The 21,485-nt window shown below is 43.9% G+C and overlaps 1 long non-coding RNA gene across 1 annotated transcript in view; it reads left to right on the top strand.

Moving 5' to 3' along the window:
- Window positions 1-7,114: 7,114 nt before the first annotated feature.
- Window positions 7,115-21,485, top strand: part of LOC149122352 (uncharacterized) — a 44,093-nt gene continuing 29,722 nt past the window's right edge. The window contains exon 1 of the long non-coding RNA XR_016220264.1: window positions 7,115-8,052. This is a non-coding gene — a long non-coding RNA (uncharacterized LOC149122352). The remainder of the gene's footprint in view (window positions 8,053-21,485) is intronic.

Here is a 21,485-nt window from a genome sequence, read left to right on the forward strand (position 1 = left end):
AAAATGAATACCAGCAAAATGTTCTCCCTTCAGTGAATCCTCCTGCATGACTGAAGTGGCCATTTTGAACACTTCTCTGAGATACAGAAAATACAGAACTTTGAGAAGCACATACTCACACACACACACACACACATGCCCCCACTTTAATATAGACCAAACTATTGTGTAAATAAAGATTTCTTGGGATATTTCTCAGCTTTAGGTCAATGGTTCATCATGCAAATCAGGCTACACGTTAAGATTATCTGAGAATATTCTGGGGGGAAAAAAAAGGCCCATTTCCCAGACTCCATCCCACACCACTAAAATTAGAATCTCAGGGCACTGGTAAGATTTTTAAAAGCTCCTCAGGCAATTTTAACATGTGACTAGGCTTGAGAACCATGCTCTTGGGTTGTACTTTGCTGGGATAGTTGCACTGACATGGCCTCCTCTTTTCCAAATTTATGATAATTTTCCATTGGATTCTAGGGAAGAGAGGCCACCTTACATAGCCTTTTGCTTTCTAGCTATGAGTAGGTCTGCACCAGAGAGGGAAATGGGAATGCTGCTTGCATTGTTCTGGCTGTTTATCAGGGCTCCTAGTTCTAGCATTGGGATTCCATTTATTCATTAGCTGAGGCCCTTAGGGGTAGGGCTGCCAGAGAGAATACAGAACGCTAAGTTAATTTGAATTATAGATGAAAAACAGAATTTTTAACATACATATATATTCCATAAACTGTTTGAATACATATTTTAAAAATTTTAATTTTATTTGAAAGGCAGAGAGAGAACATGCACACAACAGACAGAAACGGAGGGGTCTCCCATTGTCTGATTCACTCCCCCAATGCCTGCGGGGACCATGACTGGGTGACTGAAGCCAGGAACTGGGAACTCAAGGCAGGTCTCCCAGGTGGGTGGCAGGGACCCAACTTCTTGAGCCGTCAGCTGCTGCCTCTTACAGTCTACATTAGAGGGAGGTGGAATAGGAAGTGGAACTTGGGTTTGAATCCAGGACTCCAGTGTGCCTGAGGGTGTTCCAAGCAGCATATTAACCACTATGACAAATGGCTGGCCTTGAATATGCCTTTTTTATTTGCTGAGTCTGGCAATCCAGGGGTAACTTCTCGGTCTCAGATGAGTCACTTGTAAAATGAGGAAAACAGGCAAAGATTAAACAGTTTTATTTGAAAGAGGGAAAAATGTAAGAAATCAGAAATCACCTTTTTAAAAATGTTTTAAAGATTTTATTTGAGAGGTAGAGTTACAGAGAGAGAAAGGTCTTCCATCTGCTGGTTCACTCCCTAAATGGCTGCAAGGGCTGGAGCTGGGCCAATCTGAAGCCAGGAGCCAGGAGCCTTTTCTAGGTCTCCCACGTGGGTGCAGGGGCCCAAGGACTTGGGCCATCCTCCACTGCTTTCCCAGGCCATAGCAGAGAGCTGGATTGGAAGTGGAACAGCCGGGTCTTGAACTGGCGTCCATTATGGTATGCTGGCACAGCAGGAAGAGGCTTTACTTGATATGCCACAGAACAGGCCCCTTGATGGAGTCTTTCAGCTTATTTTTTCAACATCAAAATACAGTCTTTTCAGTCTATCAAGATTTGAGACAGTTGATTTTGAAAACCCCCGTGCCGTCAATTAGTTTCTTCATTCGTAAGCACCCAAGAGGTCTCGAGGCTAAGTAGTTAAAAGCTCTGTTTGCAGAAGCAGATGAAAATGTATCTTTTAGAATTCAACTTAAATATGGTATATGTGTATATATGTATTTCTGCATTTGTGTGTGAAACTTGTCCCATGTAGCAGCCCCGAGCTCTAATACTTAACTACCACACAGTACAGGCAGATACACCACTGTTCAATGTTAAGATGAAGGGAATGGAGTTTGTGTCCTACAGCACTTTCTTTACTTTGAAGAATCATTAGAATTGGAATTCCCAAGTGAGTTTTCCCATGTTTTAAATTTCATGGAATGGAACAAGTCAGATGTCCGTGAAGGTAACAAGCAGTGTTCTTTTGAAAAAAACCACACAGCTTTTATAAGCTTAGTACGCACAATTGTTAACAAGAGCCAACGTCACTCTAACAACTTGGGATCAGGAAAGCTTACAAGGGGCTGATGTTTTTAATGGTAACCACAGGGAAACCTTAATTTTCAATCTTAGAAGCAGAAGAAAAAATAAAATGTGAATCTTTAAAAAATATGGCTCGACAGTATCTTAAAGATTCTAACTGTTCTGTGATTTTAGTGGCAAGGCCAAACAAATTGGAGATCATTGAATGGAATAGGTTGGAATACCTTTCCTGTTCTCCAGGCTTTGTTTCCTCCTTCACCTAGAAACACTCAGGGAGTGTTCACGTTCTGATTGCTCCTCTCTCCAGTTGAGATCCTCAGTGGATGGTGTTCTATCCCCACATCTCACATTGCTATTTCTGTCCCTGCTGCTCCTTGGGACCAGATAACACAGTCAACTGTGAGAAGTCTGGTGAGGGCCTCTCTGTGGCCACTCAGCAAGCCTCTTAAAACATTCCACTCCATGTTATTTGTTTCTATTTTAGTACCTAAACTTCCAGAAAATTCTACTCCAAGAAATATTATTATGTAATAGAGTGTGCTAAGCCTTAAGACAAATATTTTGTTTGTACTATCTTATTTAATCATCAGAATAATCATATGATGTAGGCCTAATTATCTTTAATTAACAGATGAGAATTCTAAGATCTGCTGTAGTTGAATACCTTCCCCAAAACCATACAGATGGGAAATCTGAACCCAAGGTTTTGGAGTTTTTGACTACTGTGCTATACTAACATACTAGCAATTTAATAAAAATGACAATTTATTAAAAATTATTCTTTTTATGGTAGCACTTATTGAGCACCTCATGTGTATCAGGCATTGTGATACGTACTTTCTCAAACATTTCATTTGTACAATGTTAAGTGGGATTATATGGGGTGGTGAGACTAAAAGGTTAACCTTTTCAAAGTCATAGCTGAAGTGAAATATGAATGAAATGCTAGCGGGCAGGTGTTGTGGCGCATGATGAAGTTGCTGCTTGGGAGGCCTGCGTTCCATGTTGGACCGCCTGGCTTTGAGTCCCACCTCTGCTTCTCATGCAGTTTCCTGACGATACACATCCCTAGAGACAGCAGACTGTGGTTCAAGTACTTGGGTTCCTACCATCCATGTGGGAGACCCAGATGGAGTTCTTGACTCCTGGCTTTGATCTGGCCCAATCTTTGCTCTTGTGGGTATTTGAGGAGTAGAGCAGCAGATGGAAGATCTCTATCAGTCTGTCTCTCTGTCTCTCTCAGTTTGCCTTTCAAATAAAATAAAAATATGAAAATAAACATGGAAATACTGTCTGTCCTGAATAAACTTGGATTGGGTGTCCAAGATGGCACTAACTGTGCTTACAATGAAGGAAGCATTCTCTTTGGCTTGTTGAGTGAAGCCATAGTTATCAGCATACTCAAGGCCATGCTAAAGGAAGAAAGCTTACTTTTCTTGGAACCCAATGTGACCAACATGAATGAAGGAGTTTTTGGAAAACATGAAGTCAAAGATTTCATCTTAAAGAGAGGAATCTGGTGTAAACAAAAGGAAAATGCTTTTTTCCTTTTCCTAAGTAACATTTAAGGATATGGTGAATCCTGGGAAATTGGTTGTTAGAGATGAAATATTTAGTAGGAGTTATGATGTATGGTGATCCTATGTCCTGTGTTATACCCGTTTTGTCTCAACATAGTAAATAACATGCCTTTTTACCCTTGAAAGTATCCTGGCTTGGACAATAAGTTATGTGCTTGCCCTAATTAGGATAGATAAAAGCTAAATGCTATGGAGTTTATTCATTCAGTCATTCATTTATTCAACAAATATTTCTTGAGTGCCAACCTACTCTGTAACTGGCACTGCTAAGGAAATAGAACAGGTAAGGTACCTATTCTCAGTGGAGATTAAAATTTAGTAGAAGAGAATGACAAGTAAGTAAACAAAGAAATAGGTATATTATTATAAATTTATATAGGAATGATGATGGAAATAACTTTGAAAGAGATAAGAGCAGTGGAAGTGGTCTCTCTGGGGGAAGTCCCAATATGACGGAGGAGGGAGGCATGGGGTGTGTGCTTGGATCAGACTGAAAAGCCTGGAGGAAGGTCTTGAAGAGGGATGGAGCTCAGTGTGCTCCCATAATTGATAGGACTGAGAGTGAAGATCCAGTTGTGGTAAAGCAGAGGCTTCAGGGAGAAGGAAGTTTATCAGCAGACATTTCAAAGATGGTTAAGGGGTGGCTTTTCCCCCAAGACTGGAACAGCAGGAGCCAGGTCCAGGGTGGAGTTGTTGGTTCAGCAGAGGATCCTCTTGGCCTGGTCTATGCATTCCTCCAGAGAACAGGGGTAGACCTGCTGGAAATTGGGCTGCATCTCCGCTGGGGAGCTTTAACACATAATTTCCAGTATGATGCTTCTTATAAGATGACTCAGATCGGATGTCAGTGCTAAGTCCTGGATTCTGCTGCTTGGTTTTGATGTCAATGCTCCAGTTGGTTAACTAATAAAATAATCAATCTGGTTTAGTGATAGAAACTAATAGGTTTTCCACATGGAAGAAATTTGTTTCATTGAAGATTTGGGGTCAGAGTTGGTGGTTATGGGAGGAGTTACACCAAAGTATGGTTTATTTTTGGTGACTATATTTCCTAATTTGGGCAACTTTAAGATATGAAGAAAATATTATTCATCTTTCAGGTATTTGATGGTGATACTCCTCTTTCCTCTATCAAATTGATTGTCCCTTGGTTCTTATCCTAAAATGACATGGAGATTTTTGAACCCAATTTATAATCTGTAAACTCTAGCAGAACTTCAGAATTGCATTTCTGGTAGATCATAAGTTTATGTATATTTGGGCTGAGGCTGAGATTTCTACATTAATACCAATTTATTTCAAGGGGAGGGGTGGTATTTATGAAGAATTGAGGATGATTCGCAGTTTACTTAAATATGAGAGCCAATGACTCACACTCTCTTCCCATTCAGAGGGCCCCTCCAATAACACATTTGGTGCTTTTTTCAAAGTTGAAAAAGTGCTTCTCCCTCCAGGAAGCTAGCTGCCTGGACCACAGTGCACATTGGGCAAGAGATGAGCAGGTTGGATTTCAACCTCCAATCATCCTCTTGGCTGGGTGCTCTTATGTACTTAACAACTTATAGAGCTTTATACAGCAGCCCTGACCATTCATTGCTATGGTTCCAAATATTCAGACCATCTTAGCTCCTAGTGGAAGGTTGCAATGGGTCTGATACCAAAGAAAGAGAACAACATTTTTGGAAACCAATAAAAATTTGAATTTTTTACCTATGAACTCACAAGTTTTAACACTTTGGTTTTAATTCTCTAAGATAGCAATTTTCTTGCCTTGTTCTCTAAAATTTTGTTCTGGGGGGAGGTTCAAATTTCTCTCCCCAAGGCAATATTTTCAAAACCTACAGGAAATTGGAAAAATTAGAAATGAAATTTGTTCAGGCCAAAATAATTCTATGTTCATTTTTTTAGTGCTAATAGAAAGAGTCTACTCCTGGAAGCTCTTCAGAAAATCCCGTATTCTCCATTCCTGTGTTTCATTGGTTTATTCTTAACCAGTCTTCATTTTCCAAGAAGTAAAAAAATAAAAGAGCTCATCAATACATTCCGTGCTGCTACTCTCAATAAAATGTCCAACTGGTGTGTAATTCCAACAGAAACTCATTCAGTGAGCTGTATGACTCAGTGGGCTTGAGTGATGCTTTGGCATAGCAAGACGCTCGAGCAACGTGCACCTAGAGAACCACTCCTCCGATTTCCCCCTAGGCTCTTGTGTCAGTGGAACAGATCCAACTCTAACCTGTAATGAAACTAGTGGTGCCAGGGTTAACATTCTCAATGGCCACCACACTTGGATCTTTGGAGAATATGTAAAACAAAATCTAGGTATTTTCCCTCTTAAATCATGTTTGCAAATAGCAACCTCTCACCCTGGGCAGAGAAAGACTATTGTTCTTTTCTGTAGGGACTTTTGGTCACTCTAATTCTGGATACATACCTTACAACATACAGGAGGCATGCAGGAATCAGCACTCAGAAATGCCCTAGCTGACATGTCTCATGGCTTAATTATAGCAAAGTGCATCCACTGCCCCGGTGTCTTGAATTGTTACCATAACAATGTCTGTGTACTGATCCGCCTCAGATTTCTAGGCAATTCAGAGATGTGTACTGAAGTACCAAATAGTAATTATCCTGTGAACTCAATTGTCCCACCAGTGGATTCATTTGAACTCTTGCGTTCTCAGTAAAATTATCTAGAATTTCTATACCTTCACTGTTGTACCTCAGGTTTAGTGGATTATAAAACCAGTTTAATGGGTTATAGTCAGTGTTTTGGAAACAATAATGCTAAATAGAATAGAATGAATTGCTAAATACCAAAGTGGATTGTTCATAATAAAGGATAATGTTGCTACTTGAAATTTTAATCCACATTTGATCCACTCTAAGAATACACATTTTTTTTTTTCATTATAGATCTCTGAAATCAAGATGAGTCTTACAGTTATATTGGGTAATACTTTCTCCTTCTCAGTGATAAAATAACAGTGTATATTGCAGTTGATGACATCTTGGACTTGGTATATGAACGTATGGAGTTTTAGTGCCAAAGGTATTTATTGATTGAATGTGGCTTTTCCAGTTTTCCTTCTCCATAGGATATTGGATGGTTGGTGTCTTACTTTCTGGAGAATTTGTGAAGAATTTCTGAGCCTCGACTCCTGCTGAGAAATGGCTGTAAGTGTTCTATAACTAGTCATCTCAATGTATTCTCTCTTCGGGTGCTGAAGATAATGAGCATGGTAGCCATAGTGTTGGAGACCTCAGGCAATTACCTTCTCTGGCATGATCCTTCTGTCTCACACATATACCTCTGATCCTGGAAGAGACTTCTTGTGATATAGCAGCCTTGCAAGTGGCAGAGGCAGCTTTTAGAGTTTGCTTCTGTAAGCCCAATCTCCTCCTATACCCTCCTGAGAATTCTCCCATTGGCCAGTTTCTTGTGGCCATGACCCTCAGCAAAGTTCACAAGACAGTGGCCTTTTAAGATCATTGGATCATTGGCATTTCTATCTCTTAGGTGGCTTCTGCTTCTTTTTTTTTATTTTTTGACAGGCAGAGTTAGACAGAGAGAGACAGAGAGAAAGGCCTTCCTTTTCTGTTTGTTCACCCCCCCCCAAATGGCCACTACGGCCGGCACACTGCGCTGATGCTGATCTGAAGCCAGGAGCCAGGTGCTTCTCCTGGTCTCCCATGTAGATGCAGGGCCCAAGCACTTGGGCCATCCTCCACTGCCTTCCTGGGCCACAGCAGGGAGTTGGACTGGAAGAGGAGCAACCGGGACAGAATCCGGTGCCCTAACCGGGATTAGAACCCGGGGTGCTGGCACCGCAGGCAGAGGATTAGCCTAGTAAGCCGCGGCGCCGGCCCCTGCTGCTTCTTTTTAAGAGTGACTGTCGCTCCCCCTCTTCGTGGAGGAACGACACAGGACCCTGCGTTGTTCTTTCGTCTGCTCGGCTCTCCCCGGGTTTGCTGCTGGTTCTTCCCGAGTTGGCTACCATCCCTTCCACCTCCGTGGAAGGGCGGTTCCCCCTGGCCACTTTCCCCACTTCCGCGGGGGAGCGGCACACCGCTGGCCGGCTCTCTTGGGGGCTGCACAGGTGTTCCTCAGGTGTTCCTGGTGCATGTTGTCTCTCTCCTCCTTTATAGTCCTCTTCCACCAATCCCAACTCTGCTACCCACACACCGAGTATGCTGCTCTCCTCCAATCAGGAGCAGGTCCTACAGTTTATTGGTTGAACTGGAGGCAGCTGCGTAGAAGTTGTTACTCCCTTCTCAGCGCCATATTGTGGGAGAGCAGATGCATAGAATAAGTCTTAATTCCAGTAACTTAGTCTAGTCCGAGTTGCTCCCAGTTGCTCCCCACAGTGACTACTCAGTGATACTCCTGGAATCACCTGCAGAAGGCAAGTCACAGGTCCCTGCTGAACCTTCTTGCTCCGATACTGCTCCCTATAGATAAATAAGGGAACCAGGGCTGGGCTACCCCTCTCCCTCTTCTGCTCTATCCAGAAAGGGGCAATCTTATGGGGTTCTGGGAATGTTCTGTATTGTGACCAGGGTGGAATTTACATGAATGAATGAACATGTAAAAATTCACTGGGCTGACCATTTAAGATTTGCATTCTTTCTGTCAAGGGAAAAAAACCTTCAAGTATCTCTTCTATCTCCTTCCTCAGCCTCTGGGTTCTCCTCCCTGGAGAAAACAATGTTATCAGTTTCTTTTTTGTTGAATCATTTCAAGGATATTTTATGTTTACATAGGGGAGTACATACACATTTACATGAATACAAACACATGTGTTCTTGCCACTTTAAAAACAGGTGGTAAGTCTGTGACTAAAGTGAGTTGAAGGCATCTGATTACAAAAATGAAAAGGATAGGAAAACGAAGGAAGGAGGATGGAGGGAGGGTGGGAGGGTGGTAAGTATCATCATGGGCTTAGAGTTGTGTATATGAAATCTGTTCTCTTTATATAAATAAAAATTAATTAATTTTGAATAATGTTTGGGGCCTGGCGCCGTGGCTCACTTGGTTATTCCTCCACCTGCGGCACCGGCATCCCATATGGGTGCCAGTGCTAGTCCCAGTTGCTCCTCTTTCAGTCCAGCTCTCTGCTGTGGCCCAGGAAGGCAGTGGAAGATGGCCCAGGTGCTTGGGCCCCTGCACCAGCATGGGAGACCAGGAAAAGCACCTGGCTCCTGGCTTTGGATCAGTGCAGCGTGCCGGCTGTAGCTGCCATTTCGGGGGTGGGGGGTGAACCAACGGAAGGAAGGCCTTTCTCTCTGTCTCTCTCTCTCACTAACTCTGCCTAATAAAAAAAATTAATTAATTTTGAAAATGCTTGATTAAAAAAACATTTTATTTAGTTTATTTGAAAGGGAAGGAGGGAATGGGAAGGAAAAGAAGGAGAGAGACATCTCTCATCCACTTGTTCACTCCTCCAAATGCCTGCAATGGCCCAAGCTGTGCCAGGTTGAAGCCAGGAACCCAGAACTCAGTCCACATCTCCCATGTGGATGGCAGAACCCCAGCTACTTGAGCCATCATCATCTCCCTCTAGTGTGTGCATTAGCAGGAAGTTGGAATTGGGAGCACAGCCAAGATTCAAACCTAGGCAATCAAATATGGGATATGGACATCCCATGAAAGGCTTAACCATTATACAAAATTCTTACCCCTTGGGAACTTTTAACGCACATTATTTCATACCTCCCACCACCCAACAATCTTGGAGGTTATCAGGATGTTGAGATAGGTCAATTTTGTGTATTATAAACAGCAGCCTGAATTATTCTCTACCCTGATCAAAGGAAAATGGCATAAAATAAATTGAGTGATAATATGATGATAGCATGTGTAAACCAGAGAAGTCTGCTTATGGCAGAACTAAAATCAGAGAAAGTTTGGAGTTGAAATTGATCAACCATTCAAAAAAAAAAGCCAACTATTTCAGAAGTTTGTCTTTTTCCAGTGCTAGTTGGATAGTTTATATCTCATTCTTGAAGTAGAGGTATAAAATGATGTCTTTATTTAGAAATAGATTACAAATGATTTTCAAACTTCCTAAGTCAAGAGAGTGGAGGTTCAAGTTCATGCTTCAGTTCCAAGTGAATGGCATTAAGTCATCCAACACATTTCTTGATAGTGAGCTGTGCTGGGCACTGTCATCAGTGCAAAGAAGTTGTTTTAGGATTTCCCCTTCTTGGCTGCTAGAGTTTGAATGAAGGAAGATGCCTGCTGACCTCAGAAAGATGCACAAAGTTTCAGGTCCCATCCTCTGAGATGCTGACTGTGAGTAATTCTGAGGTGGGTCTTGAGGCTCTATGTCTTTAAGAAGAACTGCCAGGTGATTCCGATGGCGGTAACTTTGACCGTGAGGACTGACTTGGGAAGCAGGAATAGCAGAGTGTAGGTTCTGGTTGGAGTCCACCTTCATCAAAGTCCCTGCAGTGGGATTTGGAGTTAGTTTCTGGCTCTGTCAGCTCAGGCTGCCATACCAAATGGTCATACCCCGGCTGGTTTAAACAGTAGGCATATGTTTCCTCACAGTTCTGGAGGATGACAAGGATATTGTTCCTCATGGGCTAGGAAGGAACTGAAGATCCTATCTCCAAATGTCCTCATATTGAGGGTTAGGACTCAGTATATGCATTAGTAAGGGGGAGAGACACACTTCCATCCAAAGCAGGTACCAGCGTCTCTGGAACCTTGTTTTCTCATTGGAAAAATGAGCATGGTAACACTTGGGTTAGTGAGAAAAGGACTGAAAGATGATATTGGCCTATCAGATGTTTGCTTTGTTTTATTTTGGCTTTTAACCTCCTTTTGGAGAGAAAATAATGAAAGTGAAGACCATTATGACTCTATGGTGATGTGTTGGTCCTATGGATAGAACCCCAAAGCCAGAAGTTCTCACAGAATTTAAATGATGTGGTCAAGGTCACCTATTAAATGAGTTACCAAACAGGGCCAAACCCAAGGTCTCAGGATGATTAGGGCTGTGATATTGTACACTGTACAACTTACTTTGCTCAGAGTTGACAAGAGTGGGTGGACTGCTCAGCAGGCTTAGATTTGTCTTGGGTATTTAACAGCAATGCTGCCGGTAGGCACATACAGGCATTATGGGCTGGGTGGAACGCTATGTGCCCTGTGTAAAGCTATCCTTTCATTGGATTAGTGAGCTGGGGCAGCGTCTTTTGCTATGCACAAGTCTGGCCTCACTATATCCAGTTTCAGAAGAGCATGATTGGCCAGCGTGCAGGTCAGGGAGAGAAGGTTCTGTGGGGGTCAGCAATGTCCTTGGGGAGAAGGGATCGTGCCTCTTGCTGGGCAGGAGGCTCTGTACAACTGCATTGTAAAGTGCACCAGCTCAAGCAGCTGAAATAATTTGCCCTCTAAGGGATTTAGGTTTTGAGGAGCAAGATCTGTGATGGAATGACTCTCTCCAACTGAACTCCACATGGCTCCAGTTACTTCAATCATTCCAGTCTGCATAAACATTCTCTCTCTAGCCGTGGATGGCTGGTGAGAAGATGGAGAATGTGCTGTTGTTCCAATTGATGGGATTTACGGGGCAAGGGCTGGGACCCATTGCTCTCAAAGACTTCTCTAATGCTGTGACTCTACGCCTTAACTCCACTATTAGTGAATTCCTTTGTACATCTAAGGCTTTGGGTCATTAAAGTCCTTCTTTAAGACTTCAGAACCAATACCTAGGCTGGGAGGAAGCCCCTCTGTGAATTTCATTTACTGGGCAGCTGATATCAAGGCTTCATAGAAGAGTGACACAGAATAAACTGAGAAATGGTATAGCTGAAAGGCAACGCACCAGGAGTTCATCTAAGTCCTTGATTGACAGTCAAGGAAATCAAGGGAATAAGACTTGTCTGAGGTCACACAACTAGATATGGCCAAGCCAAGTCAGATACCCACACTTTTGGCTTTGTCCCTTTTATTTAGTATAAGCAATGGTGAAGAAATCAGATAGGAGGTAGGGTGGGTGGCCCCGGAACACCGGGAATGGGAAGGAGACCAAAGATAAGCTCTAACTGCCTCCCAGCTGTGCCTAAGGCCAGCCCTGGTGTCAGCACTCCTGCAGGAAATCCCCTCTTATAAACACAGTCGTATTCCAGAAGTTCATTCATATGTTTATTTCTTAAATTGTGGAGCTTGGTTTTCCATGGAAACAATATTTTAAATGTTTTAAATGGTGAATTAGCTTCCCTGAGATCCATCTATTAAAAAACAACAACAAAAATGACAACAACAACAAAAAACACAATATAACTGGTGGAGGAACACCCAAAAGGTAGTAGTCATAGGCATATTTCAGTTACTCATATAGAATGCTGATTACATTATTATTGCTAGGAGACTATAACATACAATGAGTTTTATACCAGGTTGAGAGAAAGATATCTCTTGCACAGGACAGGATGGCTGTCTTGTAGCAGAAACTGGAAAATGGGACAGGGTGACAATTAGGAGGCCTGGGTGGGAGCACAGGCAACCTCTCTGAATCCCCACTCTGAAATAATTTCCACCTGCCCATTTCATTGAGTAGGGAGGACTAAATATGAGATGGAAAGTGCTTGGAAGAGAAATAATGAATGTATTTGTCTCAGTAAGATAAGCCCTTTATAGCTCAATCACTCGCTGGATGTTTTGGTCAGGAGCTGAGGAGGGATGCAGGGAGGGAGGTGGTATTGGGATGCTGTGTTCAGGCCTCCAGGAGTGGTACAACAGTAGTGATAACAAGCCATTCTTTACATGTTTGGAGCTTTCTAAATGCCAGGCATGGTTCTGGGTGCATTTGACACTAATTTATCACATCTATTGTGATGCTTAATTTTATAGGTCAAAGGGGTTGGTTCACAGTATCCTGATGTTTGGTAAAATAGTAGCCTAGATGTTGCTGGGAAGCTACATTTTAGATGATGTTAGCCTTTAAATCAGTAGACTGAGGAAAGCAGATGACTCTCCATAATGGTGGTGAACCTCATCCAATCAGTTGAATGCTATTTGAGGAAAAACTGAGTTTGAGGTCCTCCAAGGAAGAAGCCATTCTGCCTTCACTCTGCTTTCTGACTCAACATCACTCAACTCTCTCCTAGGTTTCCAGCCTGTTGGTCTGCCTTGCAAGTTTCAATCTTGCCAGCCACAGAAACTGCTTAAGCTGATTCCTAAAATGCCAGTCTCTCTCTGTGTTTCTCTCCCAGTCTGTGATTTATAATGGTTTATGATTCTCCAAATTTACAATGGAGTGAAAACAATAAGCATTCAGTAGAAACTGTACTTCAATTTTTGAATTTTGAATTTTGATATTGTGCAGGGCTAGCGATAGGACATCTACTGCTGGGCAGTGCAGTGAACCCCAGTTCCCTGGCAGCCAAATGATCACAGCCTGTCCCCTTCACTGTACTGTGTTGTTAGTATAGGAAGTCCTATAGGTTAGGGGTATTCAATTCACTTTTCACTTGTGCTACATTCAAATTATAATGGATTTATTGGGACAGAAATGCATTGTGTGTCAAGGTGCAATGCACAATCACAGATCCCATCGGCTCAATCTCCCTAGGGAACTGAATACTAGAGCCTTTTAACAGGGGAAGAAGCTAAAGCAAAGGTTGGTTAAATAACTTTCTCAAGTTAGCAGCTCTGGTGGAGACTGGTTAGTTATTTAGCAAACCACCTTGATTTTCCCTCTGGGCTCATAGCTGGACTACATGACCCAGCCTACCATGCAGAGCTAGGGTTCTGTCACTGAGTGCTGGTCGCTGGGGTGGTGGGTGAGAGCGATAGACACAGCTCCAGACAGTCATCCCCTGTCCTGACCTGCTGATGCCAAGACTCTGGGGGTTGGTGGAGTCACGAGATGGGAAGCCCTGTGGGGAGCCATTGCACCGTGCCCTAAAGATGGCGCCGGCTCCTTTCTCCCGGAAGGACTGGCAAGAAACAAACAACTCCTAATAAGGAGATGGCTGAGCTCCCTTCTGGCTTCCGCATTGCTGTACCTATCAATCCTTGCCACTTGGCTGCTTTTGATTGGTGTGCTGATGGCTATAAGAGGGATGGGAGAGGGAAGGAGGTGGAAGAAGAAGCTTGTTCAAGGTTCCTGAATAAACTGCTTGAAGAAGAGTTTGGGTCGTGTCTTCCTTGCTGGTCGAGGGACGCGACAAAGCCCCTAGTACCAGAATGGCTGTGTGGAGTAATGCTTTTGGCCTGAACAGACTGTACGGTGACATCAGTGAGCAGTAAGCCTGTATTTGTTTAGTCTGTGAGATCTGTGCATTATGCTTTTAACTATAGCACTTTCGCTGACAAAGAAAGCAGTGGAGGTGTAGATTGAGATATGAGCCATCAGTCTTCAGGGTCTCCATCCTTCTGTCTGTTTCTTCATTCCCTCCCTGCTCTGGAAAACCAAGGATGCCCCAAAAGGTATAGAGTACCAGTTCTGGAGCTAAATGCTAGACATCATATTCAAGGATGCCCAAGGCTTCTTATTCAGAGGCATATGGGTGCCCTGTGGTTGGGAGAGGAGTAGGAAAGGAGTTCTTGAAAGGGTGCAAGTATGCATCCAACCCACTTCCCCATTCCCCTGTAGCTGGTCATTGTCTTCTCCCAGCAGGGTAGCTTCTGGGTCTTCTCTAAATCAGCAGCGTGGCCTGGTTGGGCTGGCATAGACTGGAAATATATAAGTGCAGCCCCATCTGCCCAGGTGCAGCCATTCCTCACTCGCAGTTTCAGGCAGCAAAGGAGGAGAGAGACGCTGTGGCTCCGCTCAGGAAGGCAGGTGCAAATGCATTCTTTCACACAGAGGTTGCAGTCCTTAAAATCAAGGTTCAAGAGGAGAGGGCACTGCTATGTTTCCCCTTTTCTGTGCATTTGGGCCACTAAGCCACACCTACCTGTGCCAGCTGCTCTCCAGGGTCGTGAAAACAAGCTGCCCCTGATAAGCCTGCCAAGAATTTAGGAGAAATACCTACTGAGACCTATTGGAGGGGTGTCCAGACAAAGCTATTAATTTAAGCAGTAGGTTAATCTGACTTGGGTGATGTGCTCATAAGATCTGTTCCATCTCAGCCACCTGGAGCAACCTTGAAGGATGCTTGATTCCTTATGCATTTCTTGTCTATTCCCATAAATGTCCTCCTTAAAACTAATCACTATCTTCCTTTTCAGTAGCCTCTTTTCAGAGACAGTACCCTTCATGTCTCTGAAGATGTTTGTAACCAGTTATGTTCTAAAGAAAGTAATCTCCAACCTGTGAGAGAACCACCCCCACTGACCCAAAGCCTGCATTCTTGGGTCAAGCCAAAGTACATTCACTGGGTAAAGATAAATGAACATTGACCCTCATGGAACACATAAATCCTGCCTAGAATTTGACCACCTGGAGCACCTCCCAAGGCTTGTTAAAAGTCACTGGGCTTGTGTCTCCTGGACCTAGGTCAATCATATTATGCCTTGAAGAAACCTGATGATAACCTTTTCTCAAAGCTGGTTTACTTCTGTCTGCAGTCAGAAAAGCCAAACTTGGAAGGCAACGGATTGGGCTTTCATGACCAGATTTATAGAAGAAAGGAATTCCTGGGAGGAAACTTTGTAGAAAGGGGTGTGATGAGATATTTGTGCTTCTGTTAGAGTCAGCCTAGAGACTCTCTGCCCATGGAAGCTTTTGTATCAAAAGGTGACCTTGCATGGAAACCCAGGTACAAAAGTCAAAATCTGAGGCATATGTACTGAGTCTAGAGAGAGGACTTGTTTTCTTGAGGAAAACACAAAGTTAAACTCAGTATTACATGAAGTCAAAAGATTTTTTTTGAGAGTTTTTACTTTTAAACTAGTTTAAGCTAGTTAATCTAGTTTATTTAACTTCAGCTTCTGTGTAGTACATTCATTTTAAATTTCAAAAAATTGGGTCATTGTTAAGATTGACTTGTTAATTTACTTTTTATCATATAGACCCTGACTTCATTTTTTTTAAAATGTCAATTTCCTTTTGTGTATTAATCAGCTTTCCAACACTTTAATGAAATACCTGGCCTGCTTTATGAAGGAAAGAGTTGGTTTGGCTCATGATTGCCAAAGTTTTCGGTCCAGCATCGGGCAGGCTCCCTTGACTCGGCCTCTGGTGATACATGCTGCCTGGCAGAGTCCTAAGGGGGTCAGGAGCCGGAGACAGGGAGCACCTGTGTCTGCCTGGATTTGTGCAGCTTCTCTCTCCCTCTCTCCTCTTTCTTGTAAAGCCACCAGGATTCAATCATGAGGGCACTACCCTAAGAATCCACTCTAATCACTTCCCCAAGGCTCCCCCTGGGAACACCATGATTGGAATAGATTTCCATCCTCTTCATACCAACAACGTACAACTTTGTGAATTCAGGAGACATATTGAAACCATAGCATTTGGTGTAAGGAGAACTCATATATTTCAAGCCAGATAACCAGAGTTTGGAGAATGAGGATATGCGGTTTAACAAAGCTCTCCAGGTAACTCTGACCTTCCTTCCTTCTCACATCCACCTTTCACATTCTAGAAGAATCCCTGATTTTTGATGAATTGCTGGACAGTTATAGCTTGAGACAATCAGTTTTCTTGGTTGTAAGTAGCAGAGGCAGGCTCTGGTTGACATTAGGTGAATGGAGATTTGGTTTGATTGGGAATCATCAGATTGGGGTAAGAGGCTGGGAGACCAGGAACCAAGGAGACACCATAACCCAGGAAACAGGAAGTGGGACACATAGCAGGGACAGAGTAGTGAGGGCATGACTCCCACCACTGCCTCTACAATGGTGACCTTGGGTATTCTCTGACTGTGGTAGACAAAATTCTACCAAGGCCACTAGGTTTTCGTCCCCTGGTTATTTAGTAAAGCACCAATCCAGGTACTAATGTGAAGGATTTTGCAGATACAATTTAAAGCCCCAAGTCAGTTGGCCTTATGATGTGGCAGTTATCCAAGTGGGCCTGATCTAATCCCTTTAAAAGCAGAAGAGGAAGGCAGAGAGGACGTTGGAGTTAAAGCATCAGAAGGCTGCTGTGTGCTGTTATTAGCTTTGGAGATGGAGGGGTCCACATGCAAGGACTGGAAAATGGTTGTATGGAGCTGAGAGCACCCCTAGGCAACTGCTAACAAGCACAGAGAGGCTTCAGTCCTATGCCTGCAGGGAACTGAATTCTTCCAATAACAAGCATGAGCTTGGAAGGGTGTCTGAGTCTCAGAGGAACACTTCTGGCCAACATCTTGTAAGAACCTGGGCAAAGAACCTTGACACAATATCCCCGAGTTCTGATCTGTGCAACTCTCAGAAAACAAATGCATGCTGTTTTATGACACCAAGTCCATGGTAATTAATACACTGTGTTCTGTGACACAAAGTCTGGGAGATTTTTGTCCCATGAGTGAGAGTAGGCTCATATGGGGCTCTGATCCATGTGGTAAGGATTGAGTTTTTTTTTCCTTTGTAGTTGGAAGGTAGACTCCAAGAACGACCTCCTGCCATGCTCTACGGTATGCAAAGGGGCTGATTTATTCAAATGGTTTCAAACCATATTGAGCCAGTGACTCAAGGAGCCAACCACACCTCTTTCCAGCACGTCCTTTCTTATGAGGGTACTTCAGAAAGTTCAAACATAGATTAAAATTGTTAAAATTAATTAGGATGGAAGATCTCTCTCTCTCTTCCTCTGCCTCTACCTCTCTGTAACTTTGTCTTTCACATAAATAAATAAATCTTTAAAAAATTAATTAAAACTTGATTTTGGTATAAATTTTGTATTAATGCAAGTGTAGTTTTTTCAAAATACACATTTTCTTGAACCTTTGGAGGACCCTCTCCTATTTGAAGGCATTCTTGGTAAGAAAAAGGACAACGGGCTGTGTCTTAAGTGCCAGTGTTTCAGAATAGGCTTAAGTATTTTTAAGAGGGGCCCTGGCACAATAAAGCTGTACATTTGGGGGTCTGGACATGTGGACTTTAATCCTGGTGTCCTGGTCCATTTGTGTTGCTGAAAGAATGCCTCTGATTTGGTGAATTGTAAAGAAACAGCATTTCTTTTTCACAGTTTGGAGGTGGAGAAGCCCATTATCAAGGTGTGGCATCTGGTGAGGGCCTTTGTCATCTCATGGCAGAAGGCAGAATGGCAAAAGAATGTCACAGGGGGTCAAAGTTATTTGTATCAGGAACCTGTGCTGAGGATAACTCACTCACTCCTACAATTAGAACTTAATACAGAAACACTTAATTTATGTGTCACACAGAGAGACAGAGAACTCCCATCTTGCTGATTCACTCCATGAATGCCCACAAGAGCTGAAGCTGGGAGCCAGGAACGAATCCAGTTCTCCCACATGGGTGGAGGCTCCCGAGTACTTGTTGCCATCTGGGATGCACATTCGCAGAAAGTAGGGATTGGGAGCAGAGCTGGGACACGAACCTACACACTGATAATGGGATGTGGTGTCCCAACTGACATCTTAACCCTGGCCAAATACCTGCCCCAGGCTTATTATTAACAGTTATAAATGGTACATTTGGTTCCTGGGGCTATCATAACAAAGTACTACAAACTCACTGGTTTAAACAACAGATGTATCTTCTCAGGGTTCTCAAGTGTAGGTGTCAGCAGGGTTGGCTCTGCTGAAGGCTGTGCGGGAGACTCTGTTGCATGCCTGTCTCATAGCTTTGGGCGGTCCTTGGCTTGTCTCTGTTGTTCTCCCTGTGCCTTCAGATTGCATTCCCTCTGTGTGTTGCTCTCCATGGCCCAGTTTCTCCTTTTATAAGGATAAAAGTTATATTGGATTTGGGCCCATACAATGACCTCACTTTGACTTGGCTACCTCTGCAAAGACCCTATCTCTAAACAAGGCCATGTTTTGAGCTATTGAGGCTTAGCATATCAACATATATTCTCTGGGAGTGGGGAGACCCGGTGCAACCCATAACAAATGGCTACATTTAAGCAGTTATGTAAGTACCAGTGTAGTATCCCTAGTTCTGAAAGCCTGAATTATTTACTTCTTGGCTCTTTATTTATTTATTTATTTTAAGATTTATGTATTTGAAAGAGAGAAAGAGAGCAAGAGTTAGTTCTTCCATCTGCTGGTTCACTTCCCAAATAGCCTCAACAGCTGGGCTGGGCAAAGAAGAAGCCAGGAGCTGGACCAACATCAGGGTCTCCCACACGGGTGGAAGGGACACAGGTACTTAAGGCATCACCTGCTGCCTCCCAAGAGCATTACCAGGGAGCTGAGCCAGCATTCTGATTCCAGATGCAGGCATCCTACGCAGCAGCTTATCCCACTGTGCCACATGGTAGACCCCTCCCTGGCTCTTCAATAGCAATTTTACCAACCTTGATCTGGATCAGTGGCTCTGAAAGCTTAGGATACAGCTGTCACTTCGAGAGCCCCATTTCAAGGGTTTCCAGAATTTGCAAGTGATGCTGTTGAGCTCGACTGTGTATCTCGGATCCGTGGATGGGCCACACGCCCCGGGCACCTTGCTGATAGTATAGAGGCCACCAGGAGGAGGCCCCAGCTGATTTTTGCATGTAGACAGGTGTTGGGACTCTTGGTCTGGTTTGATGATTTTGGTTAGGGGAAGCAACTGACTGCATTCCTCCTTTGGTGGTTGGGTTGACTGTGTTGGCCTCACCTGTCTTTGGGGGGGCTGGGGCAGTTGGGGAATTGTGTTCTTCTTGTCAAGACTTGTGCTGAAGGAAAACATCGTCAGGAAATGTCTGGTCTGATTCTTCTAGGCCAGGGATCTTTGTTTAGGCTGTTTCATAAATATTATTATCATTAAGTGGCTTGTCAGCAGCTCCTGGGGAAAGAAGATGTATTGACTGCAAACTCGACTGGAGCCAGCAACCACGCGAGACATCTGCTGAGAGACCTCAGGCCTTCGGGGCTGCCTTGGGAGCCATTTGCTGTCCAGATCACAGAAAGGAACAGTTTCTTCTACTCCAGGCCCATGGACTGTGACTGCTGGCCCATTAAGCCCACTTCAAGAGGGCCCCTGATGAACTGGACTGTGTCCAGGGGAAGAAGGTGAGGGCCCTGGAGGAAGGGTTGAGCAGGTCATGTAAGATGGTGCATGTGGGCCCCATCCAGCCAGAGATGTTGTGCTCAACAAACCGGGTGGTTAAGAACGTTTTGAATTTGAGTGCCTTTGGACAATGCCTGGTTTACTCCCTTCAGATCTACAACCTCTCCACTATTTCCTCTTAGTTCAACCAGCCCAATTCACAGAGATTTGTTATCTTCTTGCTCTCTGGGGCTGTACAGTCTGAAAGCTCAAGGGGAATAAAGTATACAATCAGGTCACAGAAGGCTAAGGAGATGACACTAGCTATGTTGCAGTATCTAAAGATGTATAACCATGTCTTCATTGCTTGCATTTTTAAACCACAGGATTACTGTGTAATAAGAAATATGTGTTTATATGTCCCTAGTTCCTGACACAGAACTCTTAAAATCCTTGAGGATTGAGGTGCTAGGAGAATCTTTTTTTTTTTTTTTTTTTTTTTTTTTTTGTAAATGATGTATATATTTTATTTGAAAGCTAGAGAGGGAGGGAAGGGGAAAGGGAAGGGGAGAAATATCTCTGTCGGCTGGTTCACTACCTGAATGTCCACAGCAGTTAGGGTTGGGCCAGTTGGAAATCAGGAGCCTACTACTCCATCCAGGTCTCCTGCATGGGTGGCAGGGACACAAGTACTTGAGCCATCATTCCTTGCCTCCAAGGCACAATAGCAGGAAGCTGGATTGGAAACAAGGAGCAGCCAGGAGTCATACTGGCACTCCAGTATGGGATGCGCATTTCCCAAGTCATGGTTTATTATTATTATTTTTTGACAGGCAGAGTTAGACAGTGAGAGAGACAGAGAGAAAGGTCTTCCTTTTCTGTTGGTTCACCCCCCAGATGGCCACTACGGCTGGCAAGCTGTGCCAATCCGAAGCCAGGAGCCAGGTGCTTATTCCTGGTCACCCACGCGGGTGCAGGGCCCAAGCACTTGGGCCATCCTCCACTGCACTCCCGGGCCACAGCAGAGAGCTGGCCTGGAAGAGGGGCAACCGGGACAGAATCCGGTGCCCTGACCAGGACTAGAACCCGGTGTGCCGGCGCTGCAGGTGGAGGATTAGCCTAGTGAGCCACGGCGCCAGCTACCAAGCCATGGTTTAACCTGTTGTACCACAGCACCTGCCCCAAAGGAGAATCTTTTATTTCATTACTTGGTCTTGGACAGCAGTTTCTGACAAGGAGCTCTAAAGACCGCGTGATTCCCTGAGTGATGGGAGCATCTGACACAGATCTGATGTCTTTTGGAATTTCCTGGGTGATAGGAGCCTCTTTGATTCTTGGTAGGTTCCTAGATTGGAGGTTAGTCTCTAGAAAGACCAAGCCATGATTAATAATTTGTAAACTGTATTGCCACCCACTCCCCTCGTCCAGGAAGGGGAGAAGAACTGGTGATGGAGTTAATAATCATGTCTATGAGATAGATCCTCTGTAACAGTCCCCAAAGTAGAGGATTTGGAGAGCTTCCCAATTGGTGATATCACCCATGTGATTGGAGAGTGGCACACCTCAACTCTTCAGGGACAGTGCTTCTGCACTTGGGACCTTTCCAGGGTGTCTCTTTATCTACCTGCCCATTTGTATCTTTTAAGATAGCCTTTGAGGGGCCAGTGCTGTGGTGTAGCAGGTAAAGCTGCCACCTGCAGTGCCGGCATCAGTTCGAGTCCTGGCCACTCTACTTCCGATCCAGCTCTGGAAAATCAGTAGAATATGGCCCAAGTCCTCGGGCCCCTGCAGCCATGTGGGAGAC

The sequence above is a fragment of the Oryctolagus cuniculus genome, chromosome 14, assembly GCF_051225735.1.
Source record: "Oryctolagus cuniculus isolate XC-2025 breed Fujian yellow rabbit chromosome 14, ASM5122573v1, whole genome shotgun sequence".
In the NCBI taxonomy this organism is placed as follows: Eukaryota; Metazoa; Chordata; class Mammalia; order Lagomorpha; family Leporidae; genus Oryctolagus; species Oryctolagus cuniculus.